Source organism: Gorilla gorilla, chromosome 7, assembly GCF_029281585.2.
Source record: "Gorilla gorilla gorilla isolate KB3781 chromosome 7, NHGRI_mGorGor1-v2.1_pri, whole genome shotgun sequence".
NCBI classification, from domain to species: Eukaryota; Metazoa; Chordata; class Mammalia; order Primates; family Hominidae; genus Gorilla; species Gorilla gorilla.
In genome coordinates this window covers 151,259,844-151,277,217 of record NC_073231.2, presented here as the reverse complement: position 1 = coordinate 151,277,217, position 17,374 = coordinate 151,259,844, and the positions used below count along the sequence as shown (strand labels likewise).

Genomic DNA, 17,374 nt, shown 5'->3' with positions numbered 1-17,374 from the left:
TTTTTCCCTCACTTATACATACATACTTTCAGGTTAATAAGTTCTGTTGCTAAATATTTATGTAGTACTTACTATGTACCAGGAACCATGTTAAATGTTCTACATGAAGCACCTCATTTGTACTTCATGACAATCCATATAAAGATACCACTATTATTATTCACATTTTACAGATAAGAAAACTGAGGCACAGAGACTAAATAAGTCTAAATTCCCACAGCTAGTAAGTGGCAGAACCAAGAATTAAGCTCAGGTCACCTGATTCTCCAGCTTCTACCCAGTACACTATACCGTGTTCCCTTGCTTTCAACGCATTCCCTAATGGAGCAGGGGAGAATAAGCGCCAGCAACTAACAAAGGAGACATCGACGCCAAAGGTCTACCATAAAGTTTTCACGGTGACATCCTTGCTTACCTGTCCAGGGCCATGCTGGTTGGCATACTCCTCCCAAACCCGCGGACCCCCATCTGACGCAAGAGAGGTTGGCAGCAATGATGGCCAGGGAGTCAGAAGGGCTCACAAAGAAGCCATTTTGGCCTAGGATCATATAACGGTCCTGTAGGAAGGAATGCATAAAAATGATCGGACAGAAGCATCTGCTAGCAGCCCATTCCCATAATCATCACAATCCACTTTACTGCCATCTTATATTTAACAATCTAACAACTTGAATGAGGCCAAAGAGAACATGGGAAACATTCTTCGAAATCTCTGAGTACCAAGGGCCCAGAATCTTGACACACCAGGAATATGTTCCACCTGTTGAAATGTGGCTCAAGCTTTAGAAGCCCCTAAATACCTAACTCTTTCTTTCTCCCAAACATAATAGAGAACACTGGTTCTTGCAGAAATAGCTGATTTCTTAACTTGGTGCTTTCAACAACATCAGCCATAAATAAAGATTTATTGAATAATATATATTTTTAAATAAACAACCTTTGTATGCCATAACATAAATCTGGAACTAAGAAAAGTAATCGTTATTTAATTGCAATACTTAGTCATTAAACAGAAGGGCAGATGCAGAGCCAGTTAGGGCACACATGCCCCATACATGTTAGCTCCAGATGTGTTCATTAATTCTCTGCTTTCCAGTGCATGGCTCATTATATGATCAAAGGGTCAGCAGACAGAGAGCTTTCCTACTTACCCCATCAGCATCAAATGCAACTCCAAATCCATATTCTCCTCCTTTCATTGCTTCCAGAAGAGTCGTTGCATATGTCAGGTTTGAGTCAGGGTGCTGCCCTCCAAAGTCTTCCAGGGGAACACAGTTTATTGCAGAATTGGCTGGGGCCCCCAGCTCATCACACAGAACTTTTCTCACATAAGGTCCCATAACTAAAAATAGATACACAGCAATATTAAATATTTGCAGAACCTTCTCCCCAGAGTATTTTGTTCTGAATAGTACAGGAAACACGATTTAATAACCCAGAAGAAAAATATAAATTTACAATCGTTTTAAAGATACAATATAGAACAATATTTGCTTGAACTACTATTTATTGAGCATCTACTATGTGCCAGTTACTGTGGTAGGAATACAGAAGATGTATTCAATCATCTAGTTACATACATTTTTTCACCTGAAATTTTTCTAAAAGGTTGCCAGGAAGAAATCAGCTACATAATAATGATTCATTGCCTGTTGCTTTTCATGTATTAAAAGCTTTAGCTGAATATATGCAAAAGCATTAAAGGGCTCTAGCAATGTTCTTTGTCTCTGCAATCATTTGGACTCTGCCAAGTATATAATTAAACACTATAAACCACTGAAGCATATAAAAACAAGCACATTTTACCAAAATACATGCCAAGGAATAGTATTTTCCAGTTCAATGAACATTATGGAGTATGCAATATGGAGCTGCTCTGCTAGGAAATGAAGGGATCATATTGAAGGGATGCAAAGCACATAGTTTCTACATTCCTGGGATTGTAATCTAGTAGTGGGATGAGTCAAAGCTGCAAATGAATGACTGCAGTGGTAAGACTAAACAATGCACATTGATGAAATAATTATATCCAACGGCTTCAGAGAAGCAATAACCACACATAAGGCTTCAAGGAAGAAGCAGCATTTCTGGTGGAACTTGACGGAATAATATAAAGTTGGCAAGTGTTTGGGTTTGGAGTGGGAAGCCCATCTAAATCGAAGGAACATTATGAGCAAGGGAACAGAGCCTGAGGTAGAACATAAGGTACACTTGTGGAACAGCATGTAATCCTCCTAGCTGAAATATCTGAAAGATATTGCTTTCCACTTATTTTCCACCAATACAACACACAATCCTCCAATAGTGAACATCTCTTGATTGTGCCTGCCCAGCACACATTTCCTCTTCCTCTGGATACAGCATTTGGGATTTCTATTGGAGAAAAACTCCCTTCCCCATCTCAGTTCATGGGGTCTGGGTATGGCTAAATCCCACCTCCCCAAGGCTAAGGAGGTGACCTAGGTCTGCGCAGTCAGCGTCCTCCATCTTCTAGCCAGAGCAATTGATTCAAAGATGGACATACAGTATAAACCAGGCAATGAGGCTGAAACCCAGAAACATTGCTCATACTATTTGGAAAAAAAGCAAAGCTGTCTTCCCTGTAGGCCAGATAATGCTAAGGCAAGAACCTGAAAGTTCTTTTCCTGAGGAATACGATCAGCCCAACAAGAAAGAACAGAACAGCCTAGCCAGAAGCCCTTAGAGTAAGGCCCATGGAGAAGACCCACAGCAGGCTCAGAGCTCCCAGCAGATTTTTAGTGCCTCATTCTTAAATATGCCAGAAAGCCAAGGATCACCAAAATTTTGAGGAATGTATTTGAGATGAGGTGAAAATAAACAAAAAGTAAAGAGAAACCTGGAGGAAACAAAAATTATACAGGGAGAAGAAAACTTTTTAAAATATATCAGTAATATCCTAATAGAGATTAACAAGATAGAGTAGAATGGCTAAAATGGAAAAGACTGACAGTACCAAGTATTGGTGAAGATACAGATAAACTGGAGCCCTCATACATTGCCAGTGGTGCAAATGGAACAGGCATTTTGGAAAATGATTTGGCCATTGCTTATAAAGGTAAACATACACGTATCATATGACTCAGCAATCCCATTCCTAGCTGTTTACCCAAGACAAATGAAAACATACAGACTTGTTCACGAATGTTCACAGTATCTTTCTTTACAATAGCCAACAACTAGAAGAAAAAGAAATCTAATTTTCATTAACCAGTGAATGGATAAACAAATGGTGATATATCGACAACACAATAAAATTGTACTCAGCAGTAAAAGGAACAACTTACTGATACATGCAACACCAAGAATGTATATCAAAATTATTATGCTGAGTGAAAGAAGCTTGAAGCAAAAGGTGACATATTGTATGCTTCCATTTATATAACTTTCTGGAAAATGCAAAACTATGGGAGCAGAAAGCAGATGAGTGGTTGCCAGGGGCTGGGGATAAGGGAAGAGGTTTGACTACAAAGGGCTGCAAAAAACTCTTTGGGGTGATGGAAATATTCAATCTTGATTGTGATAGTGGTTACATGACTGTATATATTCGTCAAATCTTATCAAACTGTATATCTACCAGGAGTGAGTTTTACTGTGTATAAATTATACCTCAGTAAACCTAAGTTTAAAAAGCTATGGTATCCATGAAACATAACTAGGATGTGTTTTTACAAGAGAGAATCTTTGGAAAATACAAACAAAAGTTTTGGGAAATTAAAAATATAATGGTAGAACTAAAGGACTGGAAGATAAAGTTAAGGAAATTTCCCAGAAAGTAGAACAAAATAAAGAGATGAAAAACTGGGGAGGAGAAGGGGAAATAGAATAATTAAAGGATCGATTCAGTAGTAAAAATAACCAGAATGGTTACTAAATAGTAATTCAAAAACTTTTCCAGAATTAAAGGACACAAGTGTTCAGACTGAAAGGGTCCATCAGGTGTCCGATATAATAAAGATAGAGTCCCACACTAAGATCCATTATTGTAAAACAGAGGAACACTGAAGATAAGTCAAAGGTCCTAAAAGCTTCCAGAGAAGAAAAAGGAAAGACAATGGATTAAAAATCAAAATAGCACTGGATTTCTCAAGTTTAATATAATAGCTATAACACAGTAGAGAAATGCGCCCTCAAACTTCTGAAGAAAAATAATATCCAACTTAGATTTCCATATCAGTCAAATATTAATCAAGGGCAAGTGTAGAATAAAAGGCCTTTTCAGATATACAATACACAAAATATTTACCTACCATGAGCTTTCTCTCACTGAGTTCCTGGAGAATGTGTTCCTCCAAAATGTACGAGTAAATCAAGGTGTCAGACAAAGAAACCAGGGGACAGGACATTTAACATAGGAGATGTGTAAAAAGAATTACTACCATGGTGATAAAGGGAGATTTCATGATGACAGCATGCTCAGAGAGCAACCAGGGCAGAGTGGGGCAGATCAAAGTATCCAGGAAAATGAAGTGAAGGAAGATTTAGACACTAGTGGAGAGCTTGAGGATTAAGAGTGGTAAACATACTTGATTAAAAGCAAGCAATGAGAAAACAAGATAACTGCTGTTTCCAAGGAAATCAAAAAGTTGTACTGTAAAGGGAATATAATTATAGCATATTGCATGGCTCAGCAGTGTTGTGGTAATGTAAACACTAGACAATGATCTTACCAAACTGATGATATAATGAGGGAAGCATGCTAGGATTCCCTAACTGGTGGGTGGAAAGGGTGGGTGGAGAGGTGGGTGGTGGGTGGAGAGGGTGAAAAAGAGCTGCAGCTCCAGTTCCTGTAGTATGAATTCAGTAATACTCAAAACTGAAAAATCAACAAGGGTCTGTATATTCATAATATTTAATGATAGGGAGATAAATACAAAAAGAAACAGCTGAAAAAATGGAAAAATTTAACTCTGGAAGGTAACAAATTGGGGGAAGATAGGAGTTGGGTACAGATTTTTTTCACAATAAATCTTGAACTATTTATTTGACTGTTTAAACTATGCCATGCATATGATCAAATAAATAAGTTTTACTATACTCCACACTTGAACATGCATAGCCTCAAACTCATTTGTTCAACTTTTGTTTTCATTTACATCCAAACACAGAAATAAGGGTCCTGAAGTTTTCCAGAGCATTCCAAATATCTGAACATACTCATGTTGTGTGAATATCTATGAATCCAACTTTCCTCTTAACCTCTGAAACCCAACAGGTGTAGAGGTCTCAATATTTCCTGCCCACTGATTTGGAGAAAATCACAAGCTTACCTCCATGCATTGCGTCAACGCGAATCTTCAGTTGGCTGGGCCCAGTCAGCAAACTCTTGATGGCATGAAAGTCAAAGATGGTCCGAAGGAGGTTAAGATAGATATCTACTGGGTCCACTATCTCCACTAAAGATAGAAAAACAAAGGAAAATGTCATTGACTGTACCCATGAAAGATACTTGGAAGCATAAAAAGAATCACTACCTTAACAGCATGAAATTCTGGTCACAAGCCCATCATATCCCTACACATGATGTGGGAAGCGAAGTGCCCATTTGTTGACAAAAATCACAAATCAGGGCACAATCAAGATACTACAAGCTTTTCAGGTGCTCAATGGGTATAAATGATACCAAGTTATAAATTCTTCTTTGCAAGGAAAATATCAACCACAAGAATAAATTAAGATAAAAATGTGCCCTGTTACTCCTGCTCCCACTTCCCCTCCCAAAAAAATGCACACAGCACACATCTCAATGTTTAGAGGCATTTTGGCATATCCAGTTGCCTTTCTTGTGGGGGCTGGCCAAAGACTGACTCAGCTGGTATGAAACAAATCAGCAAGTGACCACAGTAGTGACCCCTATTTTCCTAATGCCATTGTGCCTACCAGATTCGAGTGCAGAATTGGGGATGAATATATTCCTGGGTTTGCGTGAAATCTCATTCATGCCCAATCTAGCACCCAATTTCCAAGTGAATGGCAAATATCTAGAAGTTCTCATTAAACACAAATGCTTTCCAGTATCTAGCACCACCCAGTAACCAAGAATCCAAAAAGTTTTATTCATTTATGTGACATACCAAAAAGCTCAGAATACATTTTTCATACTTGTCAATCAGTGTATAATTAATGCTCAGAAAGTACTTTTCCAAGAAGTAGTAAATCAATTCTTTAGGTGCTAAAATTTGTCCAGGAGCCCTGCTTTTTTAAATTCTTAGCTAAATTTTGAAACTTATGTATATTGTTTTCAGATTTTTCAAATACATACTACTTTGAAACCCTGAAATACTTTTAAACTTGCACTGAAGATATTACCAACCCACTTTCAATAATTTTTAGTAAATCCAGGTGTGATATTTAATGGATGAGATCTTAATATGCCATATAATATTATCCCTTCATCTGATCAAATACATATCTAAAAATATTTTTTCTTACACTTAAGTCAATGTAATCTATGTGTTCATTCAAATATAATTATATTTGTAACATGGATACTTTTAAATTATCTTTTTACATGAGGAGCATAATAATCTATGAAGTAATTAAAAATTAACCTGTATAAAGTGTACACCTGACAATGGTTAGAATGGTAAATTTGGTTATGTATATTTTACCGCCATAAAAAAATTAATCTGTAAGACAAAAGGTTATGCCCTGAGTACTTTGGAAGTTTTACTCACTCTACATTATAGGATAATGTTTTTGACAATTTCATTCTGGCTCTTCAATTCTTGAACCACTTGCCTAAATACATTTGGTATTTACAATAGGTAACACACAGTACCAAACAAATGTGAAAAACGAGGGAACAAGAAGTCAGTAAAAATTGAAAGTTCACATCATATAGTTCATGCTCTTGACACTTTAAAGTGAAATGCAAAGAAATTATTTGTTCCTAATTAACTCAAGCTTTGCTCAACACTTGAACCAGCAAGAATACAGCACATAAATTATCCCAAACGATTATCTCCAAATTCTTGGAAGCCAGGGAATCCCTCTACCTATCTCCTGGTATCAGTAACATTTTTAGAAAACTCGTTCAACTAGCAATGTGGCTGCAGCAATGAGCCTGAATGAGAGCCCACGAAGATTCGGGTCTCTTGGACAACTATAAAAATTGTGAAGATGCCAAAAATAAGCCTAGTCCTTCCAACCATATGTAATCAGCGTATTGAAATCATTTTGCTTAATATAATGTACCCCTTGCCTTTAATTGTCCAGCCATCCCATGCGTGTGCACACATATGCCTATGCATTCTCCCAGCTAGATTAGCAAAAGCAGGCCCTGCTGCTTCCAGTGAGTATCATGGCTCTCTGTAAATTTCTGCTCATTACCTAAGCAAACAACTGACTCAAAACTTCTCAAGAAAGATTTGGTAACATTGGGCAAATACTGTGACCCCCACACAATCCATTTTAATCTTTTCTCTATTCCTAAAATATCACATGGACACAAACCAGGTATTTCCTCTTTTGGGCTAAGTTAAATTACTTCTAAAATGAGGATACCATCTTAACACAAACTGCATTCAAGCTTATAGAAGCACTAAAAAAGTAAAACATGTTAGATCTATTGCTATTCTATGCCTTCTAGGAAAAAGCAATATGATAAAATATAGGGGGAAAATGTTGTATACATACATGTTATTAATGTTGTTGTCATATGGTCTAAAATTAATCTATAAAACAAAAAGCTATCTTCTGAATACTGTAGAAGTTATATTTGCTTTACAATATAAGATAATATTTTTGACAATCTCATTTTGGTTCTTTAATTTTTGAATCACTTGCCTAAATATATTTGGTAGTTACTGAATTCCTTTGTAAAATCTCCTAACACGGTGCTTGGTATAGGGCAGGTGATCAATAATTATGCATTCAATAAGCTGATGCGTAATTATTCCAAGCTTGATTATGTCTTGGAAAAGAAACTCCTACCTTTCATGAGAAATTTAATAACCCATTGACTTGTTAGGTTTCTTCTTAACTAAGGCATTCCAGCATCTTCACCTTAATTGCTTAGACAAGTTTTGGCAATTCACAACCTATTTTTGGAATGCTATAATGAAGTCAACCATAAAACTTTTCCTATGTTGAAAATGATATCGAATTTGGGAAGTGGTTTTTGAAAGTTTCCAGTTCTGAATATCTTGGCTGCTCTCATGTCTTCTCTCTACACCATATTAAGTTTACACACATTTATCGAGTCACCCCTGAGATTAACAATGCAATAATTTTCATGAGTTTACTTCCCTACAGAAACCAGTCAGCCCCATCCACATAGTTACTCTGACTTCTTCAAAATAAAATCTCTGTTACCTCTGAATGGTTTGAATTTGTTCTCTAGGTCAAATTCTTGTCTTCCTAGTCGAGATAGGTCGATTCAGAGATCAGGACATATAGCATATTCCTCAATCGTTTTGCTGATTTGGTAGATTTTGTCTGAGACAACATCGGGTGCAGGACCTAAAATTTGAACACCAAAAATACATGTTTTTAAAAGTCTCGTGAGTTTCAAGCAGTGAAATGTTACCATCCTCCTCCACCAGGCAGAGAAAGATTCATTTGTTCTCTAAACAATGATCAATGATTCACAGTTCAATTAGCCTTGATATTTCTTATACTGTACTCATCCACTATGGGGGAAATTTGATCAGCCTCACCTGTTCTATGTAGACTAACAACCCATATGTTTGTTTGTTTGTTTTAATCCACTTCTAAGCAATGACACATCTTTCCTAAAAATAGTTTCACACCTGCCAGGGAAACCTGGTTACTCAATCAGCTTTATTCAGGTTATGAGACACAAACAGGATATGCATTTGACAGAAGTGAGGGATTCCAGATTTCCATGCAGCTTCCCCAGTGCATCTAGAAGAGGAAACTATGCTTTCTATTCCCAGCTCTGCTACCTAATTGATGTGTGAGCTTAGCAGGGTAAGTTAATTATTTTCCCCAACTCACAATCTCTAGTCACTTCTAAAATGAAGCTCAACTAAAAATATATGATACATTTCCTCGGAAGGCCAAATTGACAAGTAGTATTAGACTTTAAATAAATTGAACATGAAATCAATACTTGTTCACCTTTTGGGGTTTTGCTTTTTTTTTTTTTTTTTTTACCCTGTATATCTTAATGCAAGCCATTTCAGATTTTTTTTTTTTTGCAACAAGGTTGAGAAACAAATAAGTAGATTGAAAGATCTAAAGTATAAGTGATTGCTAGATGTATAGATAGCTTTCTGTATGAATCTTACTTGTCAACTATACTGTAACTTTCTACTGAACAAAAATTGTTTCTTGATTTTTAAAATATCTCAATCCTTAGAACTGCATTGTCCAATACAATTGTTACTAGTCACATTTAGCTGTTGAGCACTTAAAATGTGGCTAGTCAAGTTGAGGTGTGCTGCAATTGTAAACGCACACCAAATTTTGAAGAGTTAGTAGAAAATGCAATCGATTGCATTAATAATTTTTATATTGATGACATGGTATAATAATATTTTAGATATAGTAGTTTAAATAAAACACAATGTGAATTTCACTTGTTTCTTTTCACTTTTTTAATGTGGCTACTAAAAATGTACAGTATGTATGTGACTCACAATATTTTTCTGTTGGACAACGCTGCCTTAGAGTGTAGCACCATCACTTTATTCCAATAAATGCTCATAAAAAAGAATAGCAATAGTCCTATTCTAGTAAGTGGGAGAGAAGACAGCCCAGAAGATTTTACCAACAATTTTCTTGTTGTGTGGGAAAAGTGAAGACCTCAAAGAAATAAACATAGCCCTTTGCTTCACTCCTTACCATTTTTTACCCTTCACAAAACTTAAAGAATAGGTAGTCTTGTTTCGTTTTTGCATTATTTTATGCTTGCCAGATTATAGAATGCATGAATATCTCCCTCCACTCCCTACACCCCAGGCCCCATACTATATTCTTTGGCTGTGTCCGTCATTTTCAAGTCCCTGAGTTTTAATGCCGGCACACTGATTTCCAAAAGTAAAGCAAGTACTGTCTCTCTAGATAGTTGTCTGTGATGCCATTCAACCATCCATGCTGATAACTTCAGAGTTCATCAACAACTTCTGAATTCCTTTTCAATTTCCAAGCTCCTTGATATCTTCCACTCCAATGACTTTCACCATATGCACACTGAAAATATGTACAATTATAATATATATTAAAATAATTGTTTTTTAAAGGATACGGCAAATCTACAGGCACTCATATAAAAATAAATTTTAAGATGCTAAAAAAGAATGCCCAGAGATTTTAAAGTGTATAAAATAAATAAATGAAAAATGGAAAGCTAAAAAGCTTTTTAATTTGAGGTAGTCCCATTTATTTGTTTTTGCTTTTGTAGCCCGAGCTTTTGATGTGATATCCAAAAAATCATTGCCAAGGCCAATGTCAAATAACTTTTTCCCTATGTTCTTTTCTAGGATTTTTATGGTTTCAGATCTTATATTTAGTTCTTTTATTCATTTTGAGTTTATTTCTCTGTATAGTGTAAGATAAGGGTCCAATTTCATTCTTTTACATTTTTGTTTTCCCAGGCACCATTTATTGAAGAGGTTTTTTTCTTTCTCCATTGTGTCCTCTTGGTGCCCTGCTCCAAAATTAGTTGACTATATATGTCTTGATTTATTTCTGGGCTCTCTATTCTGTTCCATTGGTCTACGTTTCTGTTTTTATGCCAGTATCATACTGTTTTGGTTTTACTTTAGCTTTGTAATATAATTTTAAATCAGCAAGTGTGGTACCTCCAACTTTTTTTCCCTCAACATTGCTTTGGTTTTTTGTGGCTCCATACAAATTTTAGTATTGCTTTTCTATTTCCATGAAGAATGTTATTGAAATTTTGATAGGGGTTGTGTTAAATCTGTATATTGTTTTTGGTAGTATGAATGTTTTAATAATATTAATGTTTTTGATCCATGATCAGTGAGCACAGGATATCTATTTATTTGTGTCTTATTCAATCAATGTTTTATAGTTTTCAGTATACTTTCACCCCTTGGTTAAATTTATTCCTAAGTATTTTTTTGATGCTATCATAAATGGCATTGTTTTCTTGATTATTTTCAGCTGGGTCATTATTTATGTATAGAAATGCTACTGATGTTTGTATGTTGATTTTGTATCCTGCAACTTATTGAATTCATTTATTAGTTCTAAAAATTTGTGTGTGTGTTTGTGTGTGTGTGTGTGCATGTGTAGAATCTTTAGAATTTTCTATATATAGGATCATATCATCTGTAAATAGAGATTATTTTACTTTCTCCTTTCCAATTTGGATGACTTTTATTTATTTTTCTTGTCTGATTGCTCTTGCTAGTACTTCCAAAACTATGTTGAATAGAAATAGCAAGAGTGAGCATCCCTGCCATGTGCTAAATTGTGGAAAAGTTTTCAGTTGTCCCCAATGGATTATGATGTTAGCTGTGGGTTTCTTATAAACGGCCTTTATTATGTTGAGAAACTTTCCTTCTATACCTAAAGTGTTAAGAGTTTTTGTTAAGAAAGAATGCTGAACTTTGTAAAATGCCTTTCCTGCACCAATTGAGATGATCATGTGGTTTTTATCTTTCATTCTGTTTAGCCAGTCTTGCATGTCAGGGATAAATCCCACTTGGCCATGATTCATATTTCTTTAATGTGTTGTTGAATTTGGTTTTCATCAATATTTATCAGAGATATTGGCCTGTGGTTTTATTTTCTTACAATATGTTTGTCTGGCTTTAGGTATCAAGGTGATGCTGGCCTCACAAAATGTGTTTGGAAGTATTCCCTGTAGCTGTAATTTTTGGAAGAGTCTAAGAAGTGTTGGTAATAATTATTCTTTGAATGTTTGATAAAATTCAGCCATGAAGCCATTTGGTCCTAGGCTTTTCTATTTTGGAAAGTTTTTAATCACTTCTTCAATTTCTTTATTTGTTGTTGGAGTGTTCAAACTTTTTGTTTCTTCCCAATTCAATCTTGATGGGTTAGTTTTTCGAGAAATTTATCCATTTCTTCTAGGTCCTCCAATTTGTTGGCATAAAATTGTTCATAATAATCCCTTATGACCATTTTTATTTCTGAGGTGTCTATTGCAATGTCTCCACTTTCATTTCTGATTTTATTTATTTGAGTCTGCTTTTTTTAGTGAATCTAGCTAGGAGTTTGTAGATTTTATTTTTTCAAAGAACCAACTTTTGATTTTATTTATATTTTCTATAGTTTTACTATACTACATTTTATTTGCTTCTGTTCTGATCTTCATTATTTCCTTCCTTTTGCTCACTTTGGGTTTAGTTTGTTCTTTCTTTAGCTCCTTGAGGCATAATGTTAGTCTACTTATTTAGATCTTTTTCCTTTTTTAATCTAGGCATTTATTGCTATAAAATTCTCTCTTAGAACTGACTTTGCTGCATACTGTAGGTTTTGATACATTGTGTTTCCATTGTCATTAATCTCAAAATATTTTTTAATTTCCCTCTTGATTTCTTCTTTGACCCATTAGTTCATCATAAGCATGTTGTTTAATTTCCACATATTGGTAAATTTTCCAAGATTCCTCCTGTTATTGATTTTTAGCTTCACACCATTGTGGTTGGAAACAATACTAGACATGATTTCAATCTTTTTGAATTTGTTAAGGTTTATTTTGTGGCCTAACATATGGTCTATCCTGGAGAATGTTCTATGTATGCTAGAGAAGAATGTATATTCTGCTGTTGTTGGATGAATGTAGGTCTGGTAGGTCCATTTGGTCTGAAGTATAGTTCAAATTTAGTGTTGTCTTGTTAATTTTTTGTCTGGTTGATCTCTCCATTGTTGCAAGTGGAGTACTGAAGTCCCCTATTAGTGTTATATTGCTGTATATTTCTTCCTTCATGTCCACTAATATTTGCTTTACATATTTAAGTGCTTCAATTTTGGATGCATATATGTTTACAATTGTTATGTCCTCTTGATAAGATGACCTCTTTATCATTAAATCATGACCTTCTTTGTCTCTTGGAACAGCTTTTTACTGGAAGTCTGTTTTATCTGATATAAGTATAGGCATCCCTGCTCTCTTTTGGTAACTGTCTGTTTTCATGGAATAGCTCCTTCTATCCCTTTACTTTCAGTATATGCCTATTCTTAAAGTTTAAAAATGGGTCTCTTGTAGGCAGCATCTAGTTGGATCTTGTTGTTGATCCACTCAGCCATTCTGTATCTTTTGATTGGACAGTTTAACCCATGTACCAGCAAGGTTATTATTGATAGTAAAAGACTTACTCCTGCCATTTTGCTAATTGTTTTCTGGTTACTTTGTAGATAATTTGTTCTCTTCTTCCTCTATTGTTGTCTACCTTTGTGGTTTGGTAGTTTAGTTTTCTGCTTTGTGGTTACAATATTGTTTTTTAAATATTCAACATGAATACACTTTCTTGTTTGGATAACGTGTAAAACGTCTACAAGGAGGGATAGATAATAAGTTTTCCCTTCAGAATGCACTGCTTTGCCTGGGATGAGGAATAATTTATCATGGTAACTGTTGCTGGTTAAAATTTGGCTCCTACCCACATTCATGCAAACTCAGTGTTCTAGATTAAAAGAGATTTAAGAGACTTGCCAAGCAAATGCATGGCATCCTTAGATGTATCCTGATTTGAATAAAACAGCTATAAATAATAATATTTTGGGGATTATTGAAAAATTTGACTATAGATTAGTTTTCAGGTGATATTGGAGAATTAATGTTATTATTGTTAGGTATGTTAGCACAGTCATGCAGCAATATGTCTTTCTTTTTAAGAGATGCATACAAAAATATTTGGGTGCGAAATGTTCTTGTGCTATAATTTGCTTTAAAATTCTTCAGAAAAAAAAGATAAGCAAAATAGAAAAACAAGATAATGGGTACATGTTATCTATTTCTTATTCTCCCTATTTTTTTGTGTGTTCAATTTTTAAAAGAAATTTACTCCATACATATATCCCACCCCCTCCACTAAGGACCCCCAAACTATAAATTGCTGTGAATATAAGAAAAAGTGAAACAATTCTGTGATTTTGAGAGAAAGTCAACACTGTAGGAAAAAGAGAGCCCAGGATTTGGGCTAAAAATCATTAATCTGACCCTGATCAACCCTGTGGCCTTCAGCAGTAACTCAGCCTCTCAGGCCTTTGATTTGTTCATGTGTAAAATGAGGGTAATTGTCATTTAGACAACGACCTTCAGGGTATGTTTTAATGTTAAAATTCAGAGTCCTTCCATATCAGATAAGCATCAACTATTCAATAGTTTATGCTGAAGAGTACAGGGGACCAAGAGACCACCCAAATGGGTTCATGAACCCATCATGCCACTTCTTTGTTGGATCACTTTGGGCACCTCACTAAATTTTTCTGAGCTAGGTCCTCTGCACCTTGCTTGTCTATCATCAAAGGGTCACTGTGAGACTATAATAATATAAGAGGAACGAAATCATGATTATTAAGGCATATACTGAACCACATACCTCCATTGGCAACATTAAACTTCACTCCAAACTCTCCCCCTGGTCCTCCAGGGCAGTGGCTGGCTGTTAGAATGATTCCACCAGCTGCCTTGATCTTCCTGATAATGCAGGAGACTGCAGGTGTCGACAAGATGCCATTCTGTCCAATAATCAGTCGTCCAATCTAAACCATCCCAAAAAAAAAAAATCAATCCAGTTGCTTGGGATTAAAGGCATTTCAACAGGAAAGTGCCCTAGGCTCTGTTAACATACAGCCAATCACTTGATAAAAGAAACAGAGTAGGCTTTAGATTAGGGGAGGCAGGGTAGGGGGAGCACTGACATTGTCTCTCCTATCTAATGTCTCTAAGACCATTTGGTGCACCTGCATCTAGTAGTCAATTATTAACCTGTAAATAGGATATGCCTCATTGATCTTCAGTTGTTTGAAACATCTGCTTCTGATAATCGAGGGGTTAGCTTGAATCACACAAGAAGTTCTTAGTTTGCTACTGACTCAGAAACTACGCATGTGAACATGCTAGAGATTACAAGAAAAAAGAAATGGAGTGCTTCTCTGCTTCTTCTGCTTCCTGTAACTTAGAACAAGCTCAGAGAGCAAGGGGACTGATTTACTACAACCTCATCATCTGTGGGCATATTTTAACTGTAATCTTCAGGAATGACTTTTCTCCTGAAAGTAGGAATTCTCTTTCTGCTGTTAAGTGACAGCGTGTGCTGGAGACATTGGAGAAATAACCCAGTCATGCTAAGCGGAGATCTGGAGGTCATCCATGGATGCAGCCAGATTCTTTCTAGAGCTACAAAACTGACTTTCTAAAAAGTCAGCAACACAGTGCTGAAGAACATTTATTGCTACATCTTGTTTTAAAATTGGATTCAATATCATCCAATCTAGTAGTTCTCAATATTTCTACAAAATAGAATCACTTATGAAACTTTTTAAAATCCTAGTACTCAAACTGCATTCTAGACTGATGATATTGTAATCTCTGGGGTTGAGAGCCCAGCATTAGTAGTTTTAAAGCTCCACAGATGATTCCAATGTTCAGCCAAGCTCAGTAATAAAGCCCCCTTGTTACTCAAAGGGCTGGCAGCATGGGCATCACCTGCAAGCTTGATAGAAATGCAGAACCTCAGCTGGGCATGGTGGCTCCACCTGAAATCCCAGCACTTTGGGAGGCTGAGGTGCGCAGATCACTTGAGCTCCAGAGTTCGAGACCAGCCTGGCCAACGTGGTGAAACCCTATTTCTACTAAAAATACAAAAATTAGCTGAGCATGGTGGTGCACACCTGTAGTCCCAGATACTCTGGAGGCTGAGGTGGGAGAATTGCTTGAACCTGGGAGGCAGAGGTTGCAGTGAGCTAAGATGGCACCACAGCACTCCAGCCTGGGCTACAGAGTGAGACTCTGTCTGAAGGAAGGAAGGAAGGAAGGAAGGAAGGAAGGAAGGAAGGAAGAAGGAAAGAAAGGAAAGGAAGGAAGGAAGGAAGGAAGGAAGGAAGGAAGGAAGGAAGGAAGAAAGAAAGAAAGAAAGAAAGGAAAGGAAGGAAGGAAGGAAGGAAGGAAGGAAGGAAGGAAGGAAGGAAAGGAAGGAAGGAAAGAAAGAAAGGAAGGAAGGAAAGAAAGAAATGAAGGAAAGAAAGAAAGGGAAAGAAAGAGAGAGAGAAAGAAAGAAAGAGAAAGAAAGAAAAAAGAAAAAGAAAGAGAAAGAAAAAAGAAAGAGAAAGAAATAGAAAAAGAAAGAAAGAGAAAGAAAGAAATGCAGAACCTCAAGGCCCACCCAAGGCCTACCGAATAAGAACCTGTATTTTAATAAGATCCTCTCCTCTCTTCCCAGATAATTCATTTGATAAGTACTGATATAACCAACAAGCCAAAACAAACTTTAACATACAGTTCAACAACAAAGTTGCCCTGGCACCATCATTGCTAGAGGTCAGTCACTGACCAAATATAACAATCAGCGAGATCAGGGGAAAAAAAGATACAGAAGAGATCAAAACACACACACACACACACACACACACACACACACACAGCTCAAAAGCAAAGTGGCCTTGGGATGATTTAGTATGGAAATCCACAAGATCCCCAGGCTACATATTTTCAAGTAGAGGAGACAGATTATAAACAAATAAGCAATAATAATAATAGTTACTAGTGAGGTACATATTAGGAAGGAATTAGACTGCTGTAATAAAGGACGTCAATTTTAATAATAATATAATAATAATAGCTAAGGAGCTTAGATTTTATTCTAGGTACAACCAGAATCCATTGAAAGGTTTTAAACAGTGGAAGTGACCTGATTGCATTTTTAAACATCATGGGCTGAGCAGCGCAAATGGTCCTATTAAAAAGTAAGTCACATCAAGTCACTAAAACATTCCAATAGCTTTCCTTGTCCCCCACCAACCCAAAACAAAGCCAAAGTCTTCATTGTAGGCTACAAGGCCCTACATAATCTGACCTCCATCATGTACCATTCTCCATCACCCTCCCGCCCTCCTTCTTCTGTTCCAGCCACAACGGAACAGAACAGCTATTCCTCAAACATACCAAACATGATCCGGCCTCAGGGCCCTTGCATTTTCTTTTTCCTCTGCTTAGAATACTTGCCCAGATATTAACATACCTGCCCTCTACTGTCTTTTGGGTTTCTGTTTCAATGTAAGCTAATCAGAGATAGCACCCTTGACAGCCCTATATAATACTATAGCCAGAAGTCCCTAACTTTTCTATTGTTTCCTATTTCCTTCACCCTGCTATAATTTTCTGGATCACATATGTTGCCTTTAACATTTTCCATATTATTTATTTTCCCACTGTATGTAAAGCCCAAGGACTTTT

At 36.3% G+C, this 17,374-nt stretch overlaps 1 pseudogene; it reads right to left on the bottom strand.

Moving 5' to 3' along the window:
- Positions 1 to 411: 411 nt before the first annotated feature.
- The window catches only part of LOC129524106 (phosphoglucomutase-like protein 5), a 35,842-nt pseudogene continuing 18,879 nt past the window's right edge, over positions 412 to 17,374 (bottom strand).